Source organism: Humulus lupulus, chromosome 3 (genome assembly GCF_963169125.1).
Source record: "Humulus lupulus chromosome 3, drHumLupu1.1, whole genome shotgun sequence".
NCBI lineage: Eukaryota > Viridiplantae > Streptophyta > Magnoliopsida > Rosales > Cannabaceae > Humulus > Humulus lupulus.
Window position 1 is genome coordinate 103,138,417 of NC_084795.1, and position 25,225 is coordinate 103,163,641.

At 37.0% G+C, this 25,225-nt stretch overlaps 1 non-coding gene across 1 annotated transcript; it reads right to left on the reverse strand.

Annotated features, from left to right (window-relative positions):
• Nucleotides 1-15,043: 15,043 nt before the first annotated feature.
• On the reverse strand, nt 15,044-15,150 carry LOC133827992 (small nucleolar RNA R71). Its single transcript, XR_009890638.1, has one exon. It is a non-coding gene; the product is annotated as a small nucleolar RNA R71 (small nucleolar RNA).
• Nucleotides 15,151-25,225: the final 10,075 nt, after the last annotated feature.

Sequence of the window (25,225 nt, forward strand, 5' to 3'; positions counted from 1 at the left end):
GTGATTCTTACAAAGAGTAAATGCTCATAAATACAAACTTGAGTTCAACCATGAATGATCTTGTATTACAATATTTATAGGGACAAAAATGGCGGTTGGGAGTGATGGGACAACTCATTTCCTATCCTACAAAGCAAATAGTACATGTCTTCTCTACCTCGGGTGTGGGCTCTGGGCTGGTGAAGTTTATGTAAGCTGATGATCTAGGAGTTGCATAACCCTACCTCGCTTGAAGCGTCTTTGGCGAGACAATGTTGTCGAGGCTCCTGAGCGATCTCCGCAAAATTACCTCGCTAGGGATATTGTAGCTTACGTGCAGGGCATGTTGAACTCACGTCGTTGCTATGTCGCCCAAAATTAGGTATAACATATTTATAAATAAGTAAGAAAGATAAAATTCATAAGGGCATGCGTCTTTTTTTGTAACTTTACTTAAAATTATTTTTAAACTTGATCAATATAGATGGGAAAACCCAACAAACATAAAAAGTTTTTAAGTAACACACGAGAAAACACACTACTCAAAACTCGATGAGAAAATATGTAACGTCCCAAATTCCCTAATGTGGCTTAGTGTCTTGATTAGGGGACTAGGAAGGCAATAACTGGTTTATTGTATTATTATGTGATGATATGCATGAGTATGTGAATTATATTACAATATGACTGTATTTGCATGCATGTGGGCTCGTTTCTTATTAGAAAGAACATTTTAGTAATTTTGGCATGTTGAGGGCATATTTGTATCTGTATGTGTATAGTGATTGAGACCACATTATTATGTGGATATATTTGGATTATTCGGCTCGAAACGATCCTAGCAAGCAAAGTAGCGGTTTAGTCATAACGGGATCAAATACCCGGCTCGGGGCTAGCCTAGGGATAGTTGGTAATTTAGTACACTACCGGGATTGATCGGGCAATGGGAAATTGTTTGGTAATTATTTGAGAATATTGGAAGTAACGGGAATTATAAGACGTTAATTATGATTAACGGTGTATGTGACAAATGAAGAAATTGTTGTTGAAGGATTTTGAGAGAGTGATTTGGCCCTAGGAGAATTTAGGTCATTTTGTGCCAAAGCTAGTGACTTAGTCACTCTTTCCTCTAGCTGAAGGAAACCAAAAAACAGAGTAAGCATACAACCTTCTCGCTCTCTCAGCTCTCTATCATGTTTCCCCTCTCTCTCTCTCTCAAAGTCTTGGAGATTTGATCTTGATTTTTGAGGAAAAGGCTAGGGAATTGAAGAATTAAGCTGGGAATTCAAGTAGGAGGAAGTTAAGGGACATAATCCATCACCGAGGTAAGCTCTAACCCTGCTTTGATTCAGGTTTGTTTTGGGTTTAAGGGTGTTCTTGAGCTTCAAAGCTCAAGTATGGATTTTTGTGTTTTGGTGGGTTTTTGATCAAGTGTAAACTTGGGTTTTGTTGATGTTAATGTATTGATGAGGTTCTGAGGTTGAATTGTGAGTTTAGATTGTTTTTAGATGAGATTTTGGTGACTTGAATTCAAGGGAAAACCCAAGGGATTCTGGGTTCGTAGGTTGGCGCCCCAGTGCTGGTTTAGGGCGCCCCAACGCTAGGCAAGGGAAGCCAATGGGGGCTCTCTGACTTGGTTTGCGCCCCAGCGCCATCGTTGGGTGCCCTAGCACTGGACCCGTTTCAAAAAAGCCCATTTTTAGAGCTTGGAAGGACTGGGGGGCTCGGGAAATGGTTCCACCACCTCGTTGGGTGGGATTGGAAGTCTTGAGAGCACGAGAGTGGTCCCAAAGTTTGTTTTTAGGGATTGAATCTTAATGAGGTTATTATTTATGGTTATGACTAGGTTACCGTTAGGGCTCGGGATAGGATCGTGCTCGAGGGTTGTTTATATTTAACTTGTGCTCGGACCAAAGGTAAGAAAACTGCACCCAATACGTGATGTACATGAATAGGGCTTGGCGCGAATGTTGAATATGGTCTTGATTGGGCGTGGACCCCTGCAAATGTGCATGATTATGACTATGCCTGTGAATGGTTGATTAAGCATGTTGAATGCTCTGTATCTGGATATTTATTATATGATTAATGCCTGTTAGCATTATATAATTGAGAAAATGTTCGACTTATGAGTCAAGGACGACAATAGCGCTGAGCGCTGGTTGAAAAGCATTGAATTATGAATCAAGGGCGGGAATAGCGCGTTGAATGTTGGTCATTTTGGTTAGATCTAATTAGAAGCATGTCATGCGCTTGTCTGACCCAATGGTCATGAAAAATTAAGCGCCATGTACGTTGGGCCAGCTCCAAGGTGGTTATACAGAGGATAGGGCAATAGGCACCAGGGTGACTTATTTGTCCCATATCCTAGGGTGTTGTGCCCCAGTATGATTCATTAATCATGTATTTTAGGCAACGGGCCTCAATATGATTCACTAATATTTTAATTAGGGCAATTGGCCCCATATGACGTTGTAGTCATTTAAATGAATGATATGCATGCATGAGTAGGGTTATTACTACTAGGCATGCTTATTATTGTTTGGTAACATATTATTAATTGCTTATGAGCATGTTCAAGTTTTCTTGCTGAGCCTTGGCTCACGGGTGCTATCTGGTGCATGTAAGGGGAAAGGGAAGTTGGACTAGCCATGAGTTGGAGAGTTTAGGTGGCGACGTGTACATATGCGGCCGCTTGACCACCACGACCAAGGTTTTTCAGAGGAACTAGGGTTTAACCCTATTTTTACCGCTTAGATCAGCGAATTGTAACTTTTGAGTTGTAATTACCTTTTTGAAATTGTAAACAACTTTGTAAACGTTTATTATGGGATCCCATGTTTTTAACGAAATGACTATTCATTTTGACTGAAATTTTTAACCCTAAACCGTTAATCATGTTTATGGTCAAATAACTCATTTAGCGGGTCTAATACTATTTAAAATACACAGTGTAACGATCTTGGTCTTGATTATCCATGACCTTACGTTCATCCAAAATTTTGGAAACTAAATCCTTGAATTAGTACTAATTAAAAATTGAATAATTTGACAAGACTCCATTAACTAATTATTACATTAATTAATTACAGTATATATAATATATCCACATCTAGCTGGGAGCTAGCCGTGGTCAAACTACGGACTCTCATGAGGGGCTCAGACTAATAACATAATAGTAGTTAAGCTATGTACGAATAGTTTAAAACTCACCCACGCCATAATTAATGTTAAAATTTTGAAGATGAACACCAGCATGATTTTTTTTTCAAAAAAAAAACCTTTAAGCTGTTTAGTCACCCTTATCCCAGCCAAAAGACACAACACAACATAACATACTCTCAACCTAACTTGTATTACGCCCAAAAGTATACACACCCCAAGTCTCTACTTCTTTAATTACTTACATGTAAATAAAAGAAAAGTTGGATTTTTACTATATAAACATATCTTTATAGTTACCAAAAAAACAATAGTAAGTATAACATGGCCGGGTTCAACGTACGCGGTTAATAATTGTCATATATAGTAAATTATTATTTTTGTAAGAAAGCAAAAAAAATGCATCGCATGAGACTCATGCTTGTCCTATAAAGGGCTAAATTACAAATAAAAATTATCATATATATATATATCTATAAAATAGTTTTGAAATGTCATTTTAATAAAATAGTATTTCTACTATTTTGGTAAAATAATTATTCTTTTAAAAAAAATTGTAGGAAAAACTATTCTAATGAATGACAAACATTAAATAAATTTTTATTAATTTTAAATTTTATTCCATTTTATTTCCATTTCTGTTCTTACTCCTATTAATTATTTTATGTTTTTGTTACTCCAAACTGATAGCCCAACCCAGTTGGCAAGCCCAATTACGTTGGACCCTACTACCATACAACACCAAATGAAGAAGTGGGAAGAGTACTCAAACGTGGAAGAGCTAATGGAAACAAATGATACCAAGACTGAAGAAAGAGAGGAAGCTGGGAACAAAGAGAAGGAATTGGCGCGTAAGGACAGGGTGCGAGTGAGGCCTCGGAGGCTCAAAGATTATGTGCTGCACTTAGGCCGTTGAGGAGAGAGAGAGGGTTGTAACCAATTTCTGTTATGCTCTTGGAAGGATTGCTAAGTGTAAATTTAATTTTGTAAACAATTATGGATTTTAGGTTGTTGATTGTAATAGCTGAAATTGCTAAGGGAGATTTGCACTGTCTCGAAGAGTGCCCATTACCATCACGGGTGCTTTCATTGAGTCTTCACCATGAAGAACAAGGAGATTGCAGCTATGTTGCAGGCTTTGGACCTCAAGTGGGAGCAACGTTCAGAGTCGCAGCTGGAGCATTTCAAGGTGCTTTTGGGAGTAGCACACGAAGAAGACAGAAGAGACACTCTCTAAGGTACCTCCATTGTCATCACCGATCACGGGCGGGGAAGGGAGTGTTGTGCATGACTCAGGTCGCTCGGATGCTGAAACGGATAATAGAGACTTGAATTTAATACTCAAAACTCTGAGAGTCAAGGTTCCCAGATTCGATGGTTCAAATGTGGAGGACTGGGTTTATAAGATCAACAAGTTTTTTGATCTTCATCGTGTGGAACCGACTATGAGACTTGCTGTTGTTGCCTTTCATTTGGACGGGGTACCATCGACTTGGTTTCAATGGATGGAGAAGGGGGGGTCGTTTTCAGATTGGGATGCATTTCTTCGAGCATTACAGCTGCGCTTTGGAGCCTCCATTTATGATGACCCATTGGGAAGGATTTCAAAACTTACTCAGCTGGGCAAAGTGTCGGATTATCGTGCTGAATTTGAATCACTCATGCCGCGGATTACTGGAGTTCAGGAGTCTATGTTTTTGAATTTTTTCATTTGGGGATTGAAGCTGGAAATTCGAAGGGAGTTGCTGATGGTTAAACCAGTCGATCTGGCTGATGCTATGGCGAAGGCTTAGTTATTTGAGGAGTGCTACGATGACTTTGCGAGCCGTACTAGAAGTGACAATGGGCGATCCGGGTGGACGTCTCGCACAGCGACTGGGTATCAAGGGTCACCACCATCCCTACAGGCAGCTCCAAAAACCAGTTCCAATACTCATGGGTCTTCAAGTACTACATCGATACCAACGGGTACTCACTCTCTCCCTATTAAAAGGCTTACTCCAGCAGAGTTGAAGGATAGGAGGGACCGTGGGGTATGCTTTACATGTGATGAAAAATTCAGTTATGGACACAAATGCAAGAATCAAATGCTTCTTTTATGCCAAGAGGATGATGACTGTGATTTTCTTAAGGAATCTGAGATACAGGAGTTTGAGGAAGTGGGGGAGGAAGAAGTCAGCTTGAATTCACTCTCTAATTCGATGAATCCGCGAATTTTTCGGATCGAGGCCACACACGGACGGGAAACCTTAGAGGTCCTTGTGGATACGGGAAGTAACAACAACTTCATTCAAGAATCGTTGGCTGCCCAATTGAAGTTTCCCTGTGAGGATACAAGAAGATTCAAAGTGTATATGGGAAATGGTAACTTTTTGCTCTGTACGAAGATCTGTAAGGAGGTTGAGCTGGTTCTGCAAGGTCACAAATTCATGGTTGATTTGTATGTACTGCCTAGATGTGGTTTGGATGTTGTTTTGGGTATGCAATGGCTTCAGAATTTAGGGTCGTGCGTGCACGATCATAAAGCTCTCACCATGGAATTTAATTGGCAGGGAAGTGTGGTGAAGTTGGCTGGATCTACAGAGGTGTCGGCACACCAGTTAACATATACTCAGTTTCATGCCCTATTACGTGAAGGAGATATCAAAGAGGTGTTCCGTTTGTCTCCAGTGTTGGCTGAACCTACTTCTAGTAGTGCAGAAATTACCAGTGTGGAAGCCAAATTGCCGAAGGAGGGACATGGTTTACTTACTAAGTTTGCTGCAGTTTTTGAAGAGCCCAAGCAGCTTCCTCCTTACCATGGTGTTGACCACCGAATTGTTTTGCAGCCAAGTTCTAAACCTATCAATGTCCGACCATATAGGTACCCACATTTTCAGAAGGATGTTATAGAAAAACTTGTCAAAGAGATGAGTGATGTGGGGTTCATTCGACCAAGCACCAGCCCATATTCGTCCCCCGTGCTCTTGGTGAAAAAGAAAGACGGAACATGGCGTTTCTGTGTGGACTATCGGGCACTTAATGGCATCACTGTTAAGGACAGATTTCCTATTCCCACAATAGATGAATTATTGGATGAGTTGGGGACAGCAACGGTTTTCTCAAAATTGGATCTTCGCGCGGGGTACCATCAAATTCGAATGGATCGTCGAGATATACACAAGACAGCCTTTCGAACTCACGAGGGTCATTATGAGTTATTGGTAATGCCATTCGGGCTTACCAATGCCCCGTCAATCTTTCAAGCTGCAATGAATCAAGTTTTCCGCCCGTACTTACGTCAATTTGTCATTGTTTTCTTTGATGATATTTTGGTCTACAGCAACAACACCCATGATCATGTTCAGCATCTCGAAATGGTGTTACAGCTGCTCCAACAACATAGATTTTTCGCCAAAGCTAGTAAGTGTCAATTTTTTCAACATACAATTGAATATCTTGGTCATATGGTATCGTATCAAGCAGTTAAGGCGGATCCTTCCAAGATTTCAGCCATGGTGGATTGGCCGGCCCCGAAGAATGTAAAACAGTTGCGTGGATTCCTTGGACTCACAGGGTATTACCGCAGATTTGTCGCTCATTATGCAGCCATAGCTGCGCCACTCACTGAGTTACTTAAGAAGGACAATTTCAAATGGTCTACCGAAGCAGCAGCTGCTTTTGATAACCTTAAACAAGCCATGACAGCCACTCCCGTGTTACGATTGCCCGACTTCTCTAAGGAATTCGTAGTGGAAACCGATGCATCCAATGTCAGAATTGGAGGGGTCCTAATGCAAGAGGGACATCCTATCGCTTATTACAGCAAAAAACTGGGACCACGATTTGCAGGAGCTTCGGTATACAGCAGGGAAATGCGAGCTATCGTAGAAGCAGTCACCAAATGGCGACAATATTTGTTGGGACGCCATTTTGTCATTCGTACGGACCATAAAAGCCTCAAAGAATAATTGACTCAAGTCATCCAGACTCCCGAACAACAACAGTTTCTTTGTAAGCTCCTTGGTTTCCAATTTTCTATTGAATGTAGAGCTAGCAAGCAGAATTTGGCGGCTGATGCGCTCTCTAGGCAGCATGGTGTTGTTTTTTCTACTCTTCGTATGGCAATCAGTTTTGGTGGTTTTGAATTTCTAGAGGCTTTACGCCAAGAAAATATCACATGCCCGGACCTGAGACAGCTTCATATTCAGTACGGAAAAGGAGAGTTGGACACTGACTTGTACTCGATTAGGGAGGGAATCTTGTATTTCAGGCAGCGATTCTTCATCAGTGAGCACTCTAACTTAAAGTCACAATTACTCAAAGAGTTCCATGCCTCTCCAATAGGAGGACACGCTGGGGTAGAAAGAACCTTTATGCGACTTGGAGCAAATTTTTTTTGGAAGGGGATGCACAAGGATGTACGCAAATTTGTACAAGCATGCTTAACGTGTCAAACAGTCAAGTATTCACCCACACCTCCATATGGTTTGTTACAACCTTTGGCCATTCCGGAACGTGTTTGGGAGGATTTGGCCATGAATTTTATCGTGGGGTTGCCAAATTCACAAGGGATCACCAACATATTGGTAGTCATCGACTGCCTTACCAAATATGCTCACTTTGGAGCATTGCCAAACCATTATTCTGCCACCAAAGTAGCTGAACTCTTCTCTAACAGGGTCATTCATTTACATGGACTACCGCGCACAATTGTCTCCGACTGCGATCCCATTTTTACCAGTGCATTTTGGAAGAGGCTTTTTGAACTAATGGGCACCACACTCAAGATGAGTTCAGCATATCACCCCCAAATGGACGGTCAAACAGAAGTTACAAACCGTTATGTGGAACAATACTTGAGAGCATTCACAACAGATAATCCGAAATAGTGGAGCAAATTTCTATCCTGGGAAGAATACCACTACAATACAAGCTTTCATTCGGCAATTGGGATGACACCTTTTCAAGCAGTATATGGCAGACCGCCCCCTACTATTCCGTCGTATATCCGGGGAGCCACTTCAATACAAGCAGTAGAGAATGATCTGTTGACGCGAGACGACATTCTGCAACAGCTGAAAAGTAACTTGCAACAAGCTCAAAATCGTATGAGGCAGCAAGCAAACAAGAGACGTAGGGATATTCAATTCAAGCTGGGGGATTTGGTGTTAGTAAAGTTGCAGCCTTATCGCCAAACAACAGTCGCAAATAGACTTAACTCAAAGCTTTGCAGAAGGTACTTTGGTCCTTTCGAGATTTTAGCCAGAGCAGGTTCGGTGGCCTATACTCTTAAACTCCCACAAGGCAGCCGCATTCACCCAACTTTTCATGTTTCCCTACTCAGGCCTTACCATGGTACAGAAACATTCAGCTGTTATCCCTTACTAGAACTCACCCTTGCTAATCGTCCTGTGATGACTCCATTGGCTGTATTGGCAACACGCATTCACTTTGTTCACAACAAGGCTGTTCGACAGGTATTGGTGCAGTGGACTCTTAGCCCGTCCAAGGATGCCACCTGGGAGGATTTACATTCCTTTTGCCGTCTTTTCGACTTGCCCAACCTTGAGGACAAGGTTGTATTCGGAGAGGGCAGTAGTGATAGCCCATCCCAGTTGACAAGTCCAATTACGTTGGACCCTACTACCATACAACACCAAATGAAGAAGTGGGAAGAGTACTCAAACGTGGAAGAGGTGATGGAAACAAATGATACCAAGATTGAAGAAAGAGAGGAAGCTGTGAACAAAGAGAAGGAATTGGCGCGTAAGTACAGGGTGCGAGTGAGGCCTCGGAGGATAAAAAATTATGTGCTGCACTTAGGCCGTTGAGGAGAGAGAGAGGGTTATAACCAATTTCTGTTATGCTCTTGGGAGGATTGCTGAGTATAAATTTAATTTTGTAAACAATTATGGATTTTAGGTTGTTGATTGTAATAGCTGAAATTACTAAGGGAGATTTGCACTATCTCGAGGAGTGCCCGTTACCATCACAAACCAAACTTACATTTAGTTACATCTAAGTCTATTTAGATTATAATTAACAAATCTGATTCATAACCATACGTCAAGCATCCCATCGGAATTAGTAGCCTCTTCACAGAGATGACCAAGTCATCAAATGTGTTCTCTCCACGGAACAAAAATGCACATTGACAACTTCAACGCGCGCGCGAGAGAGTAAAATTTTAATATTGTTGTTTTTTTCCAATATATTAAAATTGAAAGAAAAAATATATATATAGCTACCAAAAAAAAAATTCAGCAAGAGAAAGTAAAATTTTAATACTGACTGATTTTGACAAATTAACGTTTTTTTAAAGATAGAAGAAAAACACTTTATATTAGTGATGAAAATGTTATCGTACGTACGTAATTCATTTTATTGTAAAAGTTAAATGCATCGTTGCACTCGTCGTTCTTACCGTTTTATCGAAATAGTCGAGCTGTGTTTGCCTTTTGATTTTCTATAATTAAAAGTAAAAGTTACCAATAACATTTTATCTACCAATTTGTTATACAATATTGTTTGATATGGAAATTAGTTGTTTGGCTAATATGGATACGTACACAAAGAATAAGAGACGGATAATGCAAATGCACGATGAATTTGACACATGAACATAAACGCGCGTTTCGTCAAGTAATGAATATGGACGTACGAGAGAGTTCTTATGTATTTATTACCTATATTAATATTATTAAATTCTCTATATGTAGTACAACAGAAGAAACATGTTACATTCTTTTGTCCAGATATAAGAGTGTTCCCAAAATATTATCACCTCATGCATACATAATTTTTTTTATTTTTTTTGAGAATATCTCATGCATTCATAATTGTGACGACTAGACAATGCATAGCATGTCATTCATGAATCATAACAAAACTCATTTCAAAATAGTAATAAATGCTTGCCTTTGTTTTTAACGAGGGGAAAAGACTGAACACCTCATTGATTATAAGGCTCAACTCTCAGGCCATGCAGTTTTTTTAAGATAACAAAAGTTATTAGAGCACAATAAATTATTAATTAGTAGTTTACACAATGTGGAATATACATGCACACACATGCATCCATGATATATGATATGTATGTATGGTGTTATATATATATATTCTATTCCTCGATTGAGTCTGAATGTGTAGTTGTATACTATAGAGAGAGTATACAGTAATCAAATAAAACGAATAGTACTCTGATTACAAGTACAACTACACATTGATATAGCTATACTATGCTATAATAGTAGAAGTGTATATAATAGGTTTACTATATATATTCACATGTGTTGTGTATAAATATAGAGAAAGTCTCTTAGGACTGACTACCCCTAAATTATCCTAACAAGGAGTGGGATCTAAAGTTTCGTAATGCCACTTATAGATAATAAAGGTAGGGGGACTTAGACTGTCATAACACCCTAACAGTTAGCATATTCACTGAAACAGGTAAAGAGGTCTAAATTAATAAAGCTCAAATTTGCTAAAAATGAGTTGATCTAATTCAAATTCACTACCCGAAGTGGGAAAATAGAGGTTTGTCCCCACACTTTTTTATGATTTGTATGACACTTTTTTTGTTTAGTTGTATAACATAACAATGCGTCATTGAATTTTGAAATGCGGTTTAGTAGCATATATAGTAGAGAGAAGAAGATTAAAATAGCTTAAACCTATTTGCTAAGTGAGACCTATAGATAGTCTTACAATGACATAAAAAGGGAAAGAAAACAGTAAAAGTTGTTGAGAAAGAAAGTTTAAAATTTATTTATGATGTGTGTCAATGGAAATTTGGAAGTGTTGCAGTATATATATAGTTCTAAATAAATAATACCAAATTGAATAACAGAAATATATCATAAGGACAGTACTGTTGAAAAGTCAAGAGAAGGGGGTATAGTTGGGATTTTGATAAAGCCCTTTTGTACAGTATTTATGAAGAGTGTAAGAAGTTAAGTAACTGTACAAAAGATGACAGGTGAAAGAGAAAGAGAAAGATAGAAAATAATAAAGGACAATGTGTTGATTTTGTTTGAGATTTTCTATCACTGATTAGGGAAAGGTACACAGCTATCTTAATAGAGGAATTGCTGTGTACCTAGTTTTCATTTATGCCATTTTTAAGATCTGAGATTTTAACTTTCAAGTGTCAATGGAAAGAGAGCTAAAAAAACAAACAAAATGTTTGGTCGAAGAAAAAATTGGCAGAAAGATAAAAGAGTGAAAAAAAAATGAATGGAAAAAAACTTTGGAGAGAAAAATAGTAAGAATTCTTTTTTAAAACATATTGAAATTCTGTTTTTAATAATTACTAAATTAATTAAATGAACAAGTTTAATTAAAATGCATAATAGTAATTAAATGTTAAAACAAATTTTAGTTCTGTCGTGACTGAATAAGGATTGATCACGACATAAATTGAACACAATGAAAACGATGCATAAAAGATAAAGAACACAACAAATTTTTAAAAAGTTCGGATAACCTACTCTTTGGGGACCACACCCGGGGAATAAAACAAATTAGTAAAGAATCACAAGTACAAAAATATTGACTTAAACAAAATAAGAATCCCTCTTGATATTTGCCGCACCTTTGTTGTATTTCTCTTCACAAATCTAGTTTTGATTGAAACACCTGACCACTTGAACTCCCTTCAATGATCAGCGAGTGCTTTCTTCCTCCCGAAGCAAGACTTGAAGAAGTCTCATCCCGAAGACCTTAAGAGTTGTATTCAAAATATAATCTATACCCAAACACATGAGAGTGATATAGATACACCAAAAAACTAAAGACTCGGTTTATTACAAGATCACATGAAGAAGGTGATCTTGTATAAAGACAAAAAACTCTCACAAATATTACAATTCACTCAAAACATTGCACCAAAGAGTTCAACGATTCTCAAAGCCCTATCATCTTATTTATAGATATCATTTCGTGCTAAGAAAGGTTGAGAGAGTATCCACAATAAATGCAAGAATATTTAACAATATTCTTAATTGATGAAGATTTGTCAAACTGCATATCCTGCTCTGACAGCCGCGGAATCCGCGAGGACAACTTATACTTGTGTCATAACAGAATTTCCTAAAATAGAGTAAGTGCAATAAACACGCAAGGATATTATTTCCCGCAATAAACAAACATTGGAGAGTATGAAAAATATTAAAGGGAAATACATAAATAAATTTAGTTAATCACAAAATATTTTCCTCATAAAACGCAAGATATAAATTCCTTTTTTAAAGATATTTTGATGAAAAAGGAATGAATGAAGAATATTTGCAAATCCCACCAAATATTCCAAGGTATTAAAATCGAATATCACAATATAAAAGAATTTAAATAAGTTTTTAAACATAAATTTTCCAATTTAAGATTTTACAATCTCCCCCATTGGCAATTTTATAGACAAGGCTTATTTTTTTAAAGAAAAACATGCAAATACCATGCTAGTACTCAATCCAACAAACATGATTAAGAGACACACAAAGACTACCCCTGTCAAACATAAACAGAGTGCACAAATAACGAGCAACCAACATAGTTCAAACTAAAATAGGAAATAACCAAAAAAAAAATATGCCCCCCCCTTTTCGTTTACAAAAAAATGCCAAAGAAGAATAAAGAAACCAAGATAAAGAAACTTTTAGTGTTCTTTTACTTTTATTAAAAGCAGATAAAAATAAAGAGAGAGGAATTGAAACTGTTAGAGGGCTAATTCACTGGAGGCATTGAGAATGGTCAGGGAAGCTAGAATGTGGTGCTGAGTTTCCTCCATGGTCGTGAAACGCTCAGAGAGATTAGAAATTGATAACTTCATTTTAGGGTCATTTTAGAAAGTTTTTTTGTGGTAATCTTGAGTGTTTATGTGTGTTTTGTGTAAAATTACGCTTTTGTTTATCTTTGTTGTAGGTTGGTGTGATGAATCACGAGAAAAATGCAAAAAGAAGATAAATGGTGGAAAAACAAGGCTTTTGGCTGTTATTGGACTAAAAATGATACTAAGGATGCTTAAAGGACGAGTTTTGATGAAGAGATGAGCTGAACGATCAAATCTGAGAAAAAAATAATAATTAAAGTCGCGCTTGGACTTATGAGTCGCGACTCGAGGTGAAGTCAGAGGCGCATATGTTTGCTAGAAAGAGTTAGTGTCGAGACTTGGGCTTACAAGTAGCGACTCAAGAGGGAAACATAGGCTTTATTTAAGGGGAAAGTTAGACACGGGCTGCGACTTGAAAATCTAAAGTCGCGGCACCTGACGCTAGTATACGAGAAGAAAAGGCCCCAAAATAGACACGGGCCGCGACTTAGAAAAGGCCAAGTCCCGGCCCGCACAAGGAAAAACTCAGAAACTTTTAATTTTTTACGATAAATTCGTCTTTAGGGTTTAATTAAGTCATTAGGTAAGTTTTTAATTATGTTTTTTAGAGACTAATTGTGATTCTTAGGTTAAAAATTCTGCAATTTCATATTTTTATTTCTTCTTCAAGTTTATGAATCTTATGTTTTTGAGTAATTATTTTGTTGATTTAGTCATGTCTGATATGAACTAAATTTTTTTTATCTAGGGTTTAATGTAGTCACTTGGATTTCTATCTAATTGAATTATGATGTTCTTTTGATTTTTCTTCTCTATTCTAATCTATATAATGTGTGTTTAATGCTAGTAAATACTTGATCACTATTTGCTTGATTTAATGATTTTGATTCAAAATTCGTAAGATGAGTATTGAATATGCTATCAATATATAGACATAGGTTGCATATTGGACGAAAGTACCTGTATGACCTGTGTAGTAATTATGTTTCCATGCTTAATGTCTTCTAAATGTTTAAGTTCATCACAGAGAAGTAGAAAACCTGCATATAGGCTGAGATCTTATATCTTGAAAAAGAATATGAATCGATTTATGTTAACCTGCTATTAGAATAGAAAGAAAAATATATAGAATTGATTAATACAATTAGTAGAATGAAAAGTCGATGAAATTAATACCCTAGGTCTTTTTCATAGTGATTTAAATATTTTATTTAGTTGTTTTTTGCTTAAAGTATTTTGAAATTTAAAACTAAATTCAAAAATCAAATTCTTAGTTGCCAAATAGAAATTTAAAGAACAATTAGTGGTACTTGGAAGATAGTCTTCAAGGGAACGATACTTTACTTATCATATATTACTTGAATCGATTGTGTGCACTTGCGTGTATACATATTTTCACGATCAAGTTTTTGGCGCCATTGCTGGGGACTTAATTTCCAATATCATAGTTAATTTTTATTTGTTATTTGTTCTAATTTGGTATTTTTATATATTTTTTATTTTTATTGTTTAATATTTATTTGGATCAAGGTTATTTTGTGTTTCAGGAATTGTTGGTATATGCGAGGAAGTAGACAAAAGAAAATCATACTAATAGATCTTGAAATTGAGAAAATGTGTAGAAGGAATCGAAAGATGAAGAAAAGGCTGGACTTTACCATGGCTGAGAACACAAATAATGTTGTCAACAATAATGCAAATATGGGTAATGCAGCTGAAGCCGATCCACCATTAAGGAATTATGTACTCCCTACTGTTACGGGGATACACTCAAGCATTCGTCCTCCAACTGTTGAGGCTAATAATTTTGAGATCAAACCCTCAATTATTCAGATGGTGCAAAACTGTGTACAATTTGGAGGGTTACCGAATGAGGATCCAAATCTACATATCACAAACTTTTTGGAGTTATGTATGACATTTAAAATGAATGGGGTGAGTAATGATGTTGTACGATTGAGACTATTCCCATTTTCACTAAGGAATAGAGCTAAGAGTTGGTTGAATTCATTACAAGCCAATTCTATACTTACTTGGGAAGATTTGGCTCAGAAGTTTCTTGGTAAATATTTTCCTCCTGCCAAGTTAGCCAGAATTAGAGGAGAGATTAACAACTTCCATCAACTGGATGGGGAGCGTTTGTATGATGCTTGGGAACAATTTAAGGAATTGCAAAGGAGATCCCCACATCATGGAATAAAGAAGTGGCTGTTAGTTCATACTTTTTACAATGGTTTGGGAGGAAATACAAGAACGATAATAGATGCGGCATCAGGAAGGGCATTTATGAGAAAAAGTGCGAATGAAGCGTACGAGCTGTTGGAAGAGATGGCTATGAATAATTATAATTGGCCTACTGAGTGAGATAATAAGAAAGTAGCGGGAGTCTTAGAAGTTGATCCAATATCGCTATTGACCGCTCAAGTAGCATCTCTAACCAAACAACTGCAACAAACTAATCTCACCACACAAGCAATGCAAGTACAGAATGTCATTTGTTGTGAGATTTGTGGAGGACCTCATTCTTATGAACAATGCCTGAGCACAGTAGTTGCTCAACAGATGTAAATAATATGCCCTTGGAACAGGCACAGGATATAGGTAATTTTTCAAGACCTGCACCCAATACTTACTCAAATTCCTATACACCAGCATGGAAAAATCATCCTAATCTATCCTAGAAAAATAATCAAGGGTTACAACCACAATATCCACAATACCCACCTCAACACCCACCTCATCAAGCAACTTATGGATTACATGCTAGACCATATTATGATCCAAACATAGGCCCATCTCATCATCCACCTCCTCAATTGAACCCAACAACAATTCAGCCAAACCAGTTAAATCAATTCATAACAGAGACAAGGTCTTCCATCAGGAGTTTGGAGACACAAATAGGTCAATTGGATCAATTGTTTTCTAGTAGACAACAAGGAAATTTGCCTAGTTCCACAAAGGTAAATCCAAAAGAAAAATGTCAAGCAGTCACTTTGAGGAGTGGGACTAAGTATGAAGGACCTATAGTGGAAGAGAAAGGGAAGAATACAGAGAAACAACAAGTTACTAGTCCGATTCAAGAGGAGGTTCCCGAAGACCTTCCAAAACCAGAAAAACCAAAATATTCTGAGCCCACAGCAAAAATTCCATACCCTCAACGATTTCTAAAGGCTAATCTTGACAAACAATTCTCCAAATTCCTTGAAGTATTTAAGAAACTTCATATTAATATCCCATTTGTAGAATCTCTAGAACAAATGCCTAGTTATGTGAAGTTTATGAAGGAGATATTGTCTAATAAGAGAAAAATAGACGATTATGAAACTGTTGCATTAACTGAAGAGTGTAGGGAAATTATTCAAAAGAAGCTTCCTCAAAAGTTAAGAGATCCGGGCAGTTTTACTATACCTTGCACTATTGGAAACTTTCATTGTGAGAGAGCTTTATGTGATTTAGGTGCAAGTATAAATTTAATGTCGATGTCTGTATTTAAAAAACTTGGTTTGAGGGAAGCTAGACCGACTATTGTTACTCTTCAATTAGCTGATCATTCTTTAACTCATCCCAGAGGTATTATAGAAGATGTTCTAGTAAAGGTAGATAAGTTCATTTTCCCAACGAATTTTAATTTATTAGATATGGAGGAAGATGAGGATGTGCCTATTATATTAGGACAACCATTTTTAGCCACTGGGAAAGCACTAATAGACATTCAGAAAGGAGAATTAAGGCTTAGGGTACAACGAGATGAAGTCATTTTTAATGTATTCAAAGCTTTGAAATATCCTTCAACTAGTGACAATTGATTTTGTGTTAATGTATTAGAGGAACCAATTAAAGGGGTTGAGTCTATTAAAGATCCACTGGAGTTGAGTTTGATAGAAAGTCCTGAAGAGTGTGCTAGTACTGAAGCCAGTGAGTATGTTAAGTGGTTGAATTCATCAAGGCAAATATATAAAAAGAAATATGAGGAATTAAGGCAAGTGCCTGAGAGACATCTTCCATCCATTGAAAAGCCACAAGTTCTTGACTTAAAGACCTTACCTGATCATCTTAAGTATGCTTATTTAGGTAAGAATGATGCTCTCCCAGTTATTATTTCATATTTGTTATCTGAGATTGAAGAAGAGAAACTTCTGAGGGTATTAAGGGTTCACAAATTAGCAATTGGATGGACTTTTGCGGATATTAAAGGTATTAGTCCTTTGACAGTAATGCATCGTATATTAATGGAGGAGGATAGTAAGCCTAGTATTGATGCTCAAAGGAGGCTAAATCCTTCAATGAAAGAAGTGGTAAGGAAAGAAATTCTTAAATGGTTACACGCTGGAGTAATTTACCTAATATTTGACAGTGCTTGGGTTAGTCCTGTCCAGGTAGTTCCAAAGAAAGGTGGTATGACGGTTGTTAAAAATAATAATAATGAATTTATTCCAACTCGTACGGTGATGGGATGGAGAATTTGTATTGATTACCGTAAAGTAAATAAAGCCACCAGGAAAGACCATTTTCCTTTACCTTTTGTTGATCAAATGTTAGATAGATTGGCCGGTCATCCTTATTACTGTTTCTTGGATGGATATTCAGAATATCATCAAATTCTTATAGCACAGGAGGATCAAGAAAAGACTACCTTCACATGCCCTTATGGAACATTTTCCTTTAGGAGGATGTCGTTCGGGTTATGTAATGCTCCTGCCACCTTTCAAAGATGTATGATGTCCATTTTTTTTGGACATGGTGAAAATATGTATTGAAATTTTTATGGATGAATTTTTAGTTTTTGGACACTCTTTTGATGGATGTTTGCTTAATTTGGAAAGGGTTTTGAAAAGATGTGAGGAGTCCAATTTAATTTTAAATTGGGAGAAATATCACTTCATGGTGACAGAAATAATAGTCTTGGGCCACAAAATTTCACGCCATGGAATTGAACTAGATAGGGCTAAGATATCAACAATAGAAAATTTACCTCCCCCAGTATTTGTTAAAGGGATTCGAAGCTTCTTGGGCCATGCTGGATTTTATAGGAGGTTTATAAAAGATTTTACAAAAATTTCAAAGCCCTATCTACCTTACTTATGAATGGTGTGGTATTCAATTTTGATTCTGAGTGTTTAAAGGCATTTAATACATTGAAGGAAAAACTAGTCTCTGCTCCAATTGTTGTACCTCCAAATTGGGAAATTCCTTTTGAATTAATGTGTGATGCTAGTGATTATGCAGTAGGAGCAGTTCTTGGACAGCGAGTTGATAAGGTATTTTGAACAATTTATTATGCTAGTCGAACCTTGAATGATGCTCAATTAAATTATGCAACTACTAAGAAGGAATTACTTGCAATAGTCTTTGCATTTGGCAAGTTTAGGTCATATTTAATTGGTCATAAGGTGATAGTTTACACAGATCATTCATCTATTAAGTATCTTATGACTAAAAAGGATGCTAAACCTCGTCTGATTTGATGGATTTTATTATTGCAAGAGTTTGATATGGTAATTCATGATAAGAAGGGGACGAAAAATCTAGTTGTTGATCATTTATCTAGATTGGAAAAAGAAGACGAGCATAATGCGAAAGAAGAGTTAATTGATCAAAATTTTCTAGATGAACAATTATTTTCAATTGAATGTGAAGAGAAAGTACCATGGTTTTTAGATTATGTTAACTATTTGGTAGCTAAGGTTGTGCCTCCTGACATGTCAAGGCAACAACTAAAAAAGTTCTATTTGGAAGTTAAGCATTATTATTGGGATGAGCCCATTCTGTTTCGTCATTGTGCTGACCAAGTGATTAGAAGATGTGTCCCAGAAGAAGAATTGATTTCCATACTTACTTATTGCCATACTTTACATTGTGGTGGTCACTTTGGGGGAACAAGGACAACAACAAATGTTGCAATGTGGGTTTTATTAGCCTACGTTATTTAAAGATGTTAATGCCTTTGTTAAGAGTTGTGATCGTTGCCAAAGGACTGGTAATATATCCAGAAGAGATCAAATGCCAATGACTAGAATTTTGGAGGTTGAGCTATTTGATGTGTGGGGCATAGATTATATGGGACACTTTCCATCATCTTATAATAATAAGTACACTTTGCTGGCAGTAGATTATGTTTCTAAATGGGTAGAAGCTGTAGCAACTCTTACTTGTGATGGTAAGGAGGTACTTAAATTTCTACATAATAATATTTTTACTCGGTTTGGTACTCCAAGAGCTATTATTAGTGATAGAGGTAGTCATTTCTGTAATAAATCATTCACATCTTTGTGTGCTCGTTATGGAGTTCATCACAGAAAAGCTTTGTTTTATCATCCATTAGCTAATGGTCAAGCTGAGGTGTCAAACTGAGAAATTAAAAGTACTTTAGAGAAAACTGTCAACACATTAAGGAAAGATTGGTCGAAAAAGCTTGATGATTAACTATGGGCATATCGCACAACTTTGAAAACTCTGATTGGTATGTCTCCATATTGGTTGGTGTTCGGGAGGGCATGTCATTTACTAGTTGAACTTGAGCATCGAGCTTATTAGGCAGTGAAAAAGTCGAATGTTGACTTATTTATGGCTGGGCAGAATAGGCTTCTACAATTGAATGAGCTTGATGAATTTAGAAACGAAGCTTATGAAAATGCAAAGATATATAAAGAAAAGTCTAAGGCTTTTCATGATAAATGAATAAAAAGAAAGGATTTCCAACCGGGAGATAAAATTTTGGTATTTAATTCTAGTTTAAAAATGTTTCTAGGAAAGCTAAAGTCTAGAAGGTCGGGACCGTTTATGTAACGCCCTACTGCCTTAGAGCCGTTACTAAGTGAGTTTAAAATGTGCAATTAACTCGCTAATCAAGGTTTTAGGACAAAAGTGTGATTAAACCATAATAAGAGTCATTAATTTGAAAATAAACCATTCGTTGAAATTATAAAGCGTTTAACATTTGAGATCCCAAAAATATTGTTTAGAAATATTTACAATTCAAGAATATAACCAAAGTCGGCTAAATGACAAAATTTAAGTTTAGTACAATCATCCCCCAAAAGTACCCTTGGCCGTGGCAGCCAGGCAGACTAGACATGTACGTGTTCCTCATCACACTCACCATACTCAAGGTTTGTCGACTTTCCCCTTGCCTTTACCTGCACCATAGAGAACCCGTGAGCCGTAGCCCAGCAAGAAAACCCTCACAAGCAGATAATATATATACATATCAAACACTTAACATATAAACAAGCCATCATCAGGCTATACATGTATGGTCATGCTGTCCCAGGCGCTTTACAAGGCCCTAGGTTCACGGTCTGCACCGTAAGGATATCCCAGGTATCCTTTGGGGTCTCGCCCTAGCAACTCGCACTTCGCGTGCTAAACGCTACTCTCGGCCCCTTGCCGTTCCCGACCTTCGCCGTTCCCAGCCATCGCCGTTCATTCATTTATATGTACACATAATATAACTAAATAGATACTTAAACACATATAAATTCAATCAAAGGGCTACGCACTGGAACACAATCATATAGGGCCGAGCCCTGCAACTCAATCATAAAGGACCGTGCCCTGCAACTCAAGCTCTATGGGAACAGTAGTTTTCTTACCTGTGTCCCAAGCTTTCCAAGCACCGATGTTCTGAGCACAGTCCCCTAGTCCGAGCCTCACCGAAACCCTAGTCACAACGCATTAACAATTTCCACCCATCAAGTTCTAATCCATTGAATAGCTTTGGGTCATAATTCTAGTCTCCAGGACATTGAATACTATCAATCCGGGTGATAAAATCCATCCCAAGCCTTAACTATTGAATTCCCAAGTCTAAAACCTCTTTAGAGCCCAAAAATGCACTAAGCGTCGTAACCCTAGGAACTCATGTCGCGGCCCCCAGCTCAACCCGAGGCCCTGCCTCAAATCAGCCTACACGTGCCGCGACCCTTCATGAAGGGCGCCGCGGCGCGCCTCCAATTCCAAACACCCCTATGTTCTAGGGGGCCGCGACTCAGCAAGAACAGCGCTGCGGCCCGACCCCTCGAGCCCAAAAAAACTCACAATTTTTACCTCAAAATCCAATCCAATTAACCCCAAAATCAAACCAACGATCCAAACTAATCATCACAGAGGTTATACTATAGATTCAACAACAAAACCCAACAAGAACTCAAGCTAAAAACATTATCAAACTCAAAGTCAATTCTTCACTCAACACACATGCAATACTCCAGAATTTTCAGCTTAAAACAAGCATAATTCACTAAGATTAAAGCTTACCTTGAGCTAAGTTGGGTCTCTGAATTAGGTCCTTAAGCTACAAGCTTCTAGCTCCCAAGATTCCCAGCCCAATTCCTTAGTTTTGAGTAGTTTCCACCAAAGTCTCCCTTGCTAAGACTTAGAGGAAATATAGAGAGAGAAGAGGCAGAAGGGATGGTCGGTTCCTTCTTTTTTTCTAAAGGCTTCTTTTGGTTTTGTTTTATTTAACTCAAGTTCCTAAGGTTACCTCAAGGCTCGGGGTACCAAAAACGTCCCCGAGGGTAAAATGGCAAATTTCCCTGATATTCCCTCCTAAGCATTCTATCTTCAAATATATCTCCAAATATTTATTTCCATAACTCGATAACCCCATAAAATGTCTAATACCCAAAATGCCCCTCGACTCACCCCGAGTCAGATTTTCGACCCCGTTGTGACTTTCTAGCTAACCGCTCCCTATGACTGTCTCTGATTGTGCAACACAGATATTTCACGAACATGTCACAATTATTCACAAAAATTCACATATTATGACAATAAATCACTTATTGCCCTCCATGCACGCTAATCAAGGCCCTAAGCCTTATTAATAAATTTGGGTCATTACAGTTTACAGTTGTCGTATCGTTACCTTATGGAGCAGTACAAATTCATCGTGAGAAAACATGACATTTTAAAGTAAATGGTCAGAGGTTAAAGCATTATTTGTAAAGTTTAGTTATTTTTATTTTATTTATTTATTTCAGTATAAAGGTTGTGAAAATCATGAAAATCGTGAAAAAAAAGAGTTTTTCAATTAGTCATTGGGCCAAGTTGCGACTTGGGCTAATGTGTCGCGGCCCTAGGATGAAACAGAGAGGATATCATTTCTGGAATTTGGGGCGGGCCGCGACTTGCCAAGATGAGTCGTGGCGCTTGAACAGTTGCATTTCTGAAGGAATTTGAGGCGGGCCGTGACTTGCCCAAGCTGGGTCACGGCGCGCCTGTGTCAGACAGGATAAAGAAGCCTTAAACTTGTTTTTTCTGAACCTTTTTCTCATTTTTTTCAAATTCTCTCTTTCAACTCCCATTTCCTTAAAAAAAATCTACAATTTTTCCCTCTTTCCCTCTATTTTAAATTTTCTTCATCTATTTTTCTCATTTCTACTTCATAATTCTTATTGATTTCTTCAATTATTATTTTTGTTAACCCTAATTTGTGTTCTATTGGTGTTTAGTAAGGGATTGAATGAGGATCAAAAGTCACAGATTTTTCAACTTGCAAGGATTGTAAGTTTCTCTTTTCGAAGTTTTCCTTGAATTGCATTTATATTAAGAGATTTCGTGGGATTTTTGGACCGTTTGTTGGTTTATTGGGTGATAATTTTGGGAGATTTTAGAAAGGAAATTTCAGAAGTTTAGGGGAAGTGTTGTAGAAATTTTTGTGGCTATTTTTGAAAAATTATGAAGGTATGGGGCCAAGGAAACAACCCACTAGGGCAGCATCTTCAAAGAATACTAACTGCCCTTCCTCATCCCGTTCTCAACCACCATAACCCCAGCCAAATCCGCCAGCACCTCAACTCATTTTAGAATATGATCCCGCGCGTTTCATTAATAAGGATGCCTATGATCTTTATCAAAGGCTATCCCAAAGGCCAGTTATTCAAGAACGTGGGATGGACATTAAAGAAGAATTATACCCTAATGACACTTATCATATTATTAGGAATGAAATTTTACGTCGAGGTTGGCAATTGTTTGAGGATGAAAAGATGCCAAAAGCCAATTTCTCCTTGGTTTGTGAGTTTTACGCTAATTTTCTTGGGGCTGTAAATAGAAAGGTGTTTGTTAGGGGTGTTTCAATTGAATGTGTTATTGATAATATTGATGCTTTATTGAATGTTCCTAAGTTAACTCAGGAAGAGGATGAGTATTATTAATTGGCATATAATAGTGAGGTAAATTGGATTGAGGTGGCTGAGACCTTAGGAATTCCTGGTGCTTCATTTGTTATCCAGAATGGGGAGCCCAAACATTTAACAAGATATCAAATGAATGTTGTAGCTAAAGTTTGGAATCTTTTTGTGAGTGCAAGGCTTATGCCAAACACCCACTTGTCTGAAATGGGTACTGATAGGTGTCTTTTGGTATATGCCATTATGACAGGGCTTTCCATTGACATTGGGATTTAGGTCGCATGACTACTACTGTTGGGTTGGGGCATGGCTCCATGATTACTGATCTATGTGAGATTTGGGAGGTGTCGAAATATCCTAGTTATACTTTTAGGAAGGCTACGGGGGTTATTTCTCGGGCTACAGTGAATAAATTTAATGCCCCAACCTTAGAGCCACCAGTATCAGTACCCAGAAATGTAAGAGTTGGCAGGGAAGGAGAAGCAGTTGAGGAGCCCATACCAACCACTGATCAAACAGAGGGAGTGAGAGCAGCTGAAGAGGAGAGAACATAAGAATACCCTCAATATTTGGCATTGGAGGCTCCACCGGATCCACACTTGGCCAGACTCAATGAAATGACCCAACTAATTCTAAGACTTTGGACCCACTACATGAAAAAATTCTTTTAATAACACCGAAAATGTGTTATCAAAACATACCATAACACTTTTTGATGTGTTAAGACCGACTATGTTATCGTAGGTCTGGGTACTTTACATAACACTTTATCATTGTTATACATATGTGTTATTATACTGTCAACGATAACACAATTTCAGTGTTATTTTAATAAATAGATAACTGTTTAATTATGTTATTTATAGTAGATTATATAACACATTTCAATACTTATAAATTTGTGTTATACTACACTTTAGTATAACACATTTTTTGTGTTATACTACACTTTAGTATAACACATTATTTGTACTATACTACACTTTAGTATAACACATTATTTGTGTTATATAATGAAGTTTGCATAACACAATTCTTTGCATAAAAAGTGATTGTAATAGATATTATAACTCAATTTTCGTATTATAACACTAATTTATTCTATTATATTTTAATATTTTTTTTTATATAATTAAAATTAGCTTTCTAATATATACTAACATCATCAAATGAACTTGATTTTCAAATAACAAAAAGTAAAAACATTCAACATTGTATTAACAATCCACAAATTAGTTTAAAACATGAAACACTGTCATCAACAACAAAATGTTCTTTAAGTATTCAAGGAGTCTTAAATATTCAACATAGTGAAAAGTTACTACTTCAACACAAAATATTCTACCGCTGCCCCACACAAAGCCTTCAAAATTGAGTATCATTTTCTACTTCACTTGTCACATCTGCAAGAGAAAGTAGAAAGATAAGCAAAACAACAAGTGTGGTGGTCCTCATAGTCACATCATGGGTTATATCAATAAGATTGTCCATAATTTTTCAATCTATATCAAATACATTTTATCATATAGATTATATACATTTGAACAAGCAACAAGCATCTTTCATTTTTATTCTTTTCCTTTCCAACCAGGGCTGCTAGCAATTCTTGGCTCAATTCAAAACATGCCAAAAAAACATGGAAATAATTTGATTCCATTCTAATCCCAAGTAAGCTAAGTTGTCTAAACATGTTTTTTGTGGTGATAGGAGACCAAAATATCAGAGTATGCAAAACAAAAGATGATCAGTGATTGTGTTAGGTGACAATGGACCCCATAAAATCGATTAAAGATATGATCTTGAAAGAAATGATGGAACTGCAACAAAGAACCATTAATAAAAAAAAAAAAAACACACACACACACACAGAAAGTTATCACTTTTGATGAGATGAATTGACAAGAATGAAATGAAAGGATATAGAACCAAGAGAGGGAGATAGTTGATTGGCAAGACCACAAAATTAACCATTGGTAAGCAATTGAAGGCAAGTTGTACAAGGTCTTATGGTAAAGGAAGAGGATATGCTTAGAAAATTACATCATCCAAATGTTAAAAAACAGATTTTAACAGATAACAACATAACTACTATTTGTTTCCCCAATATGATCTTGTTTTTTTCCATGGATTTTTCTGG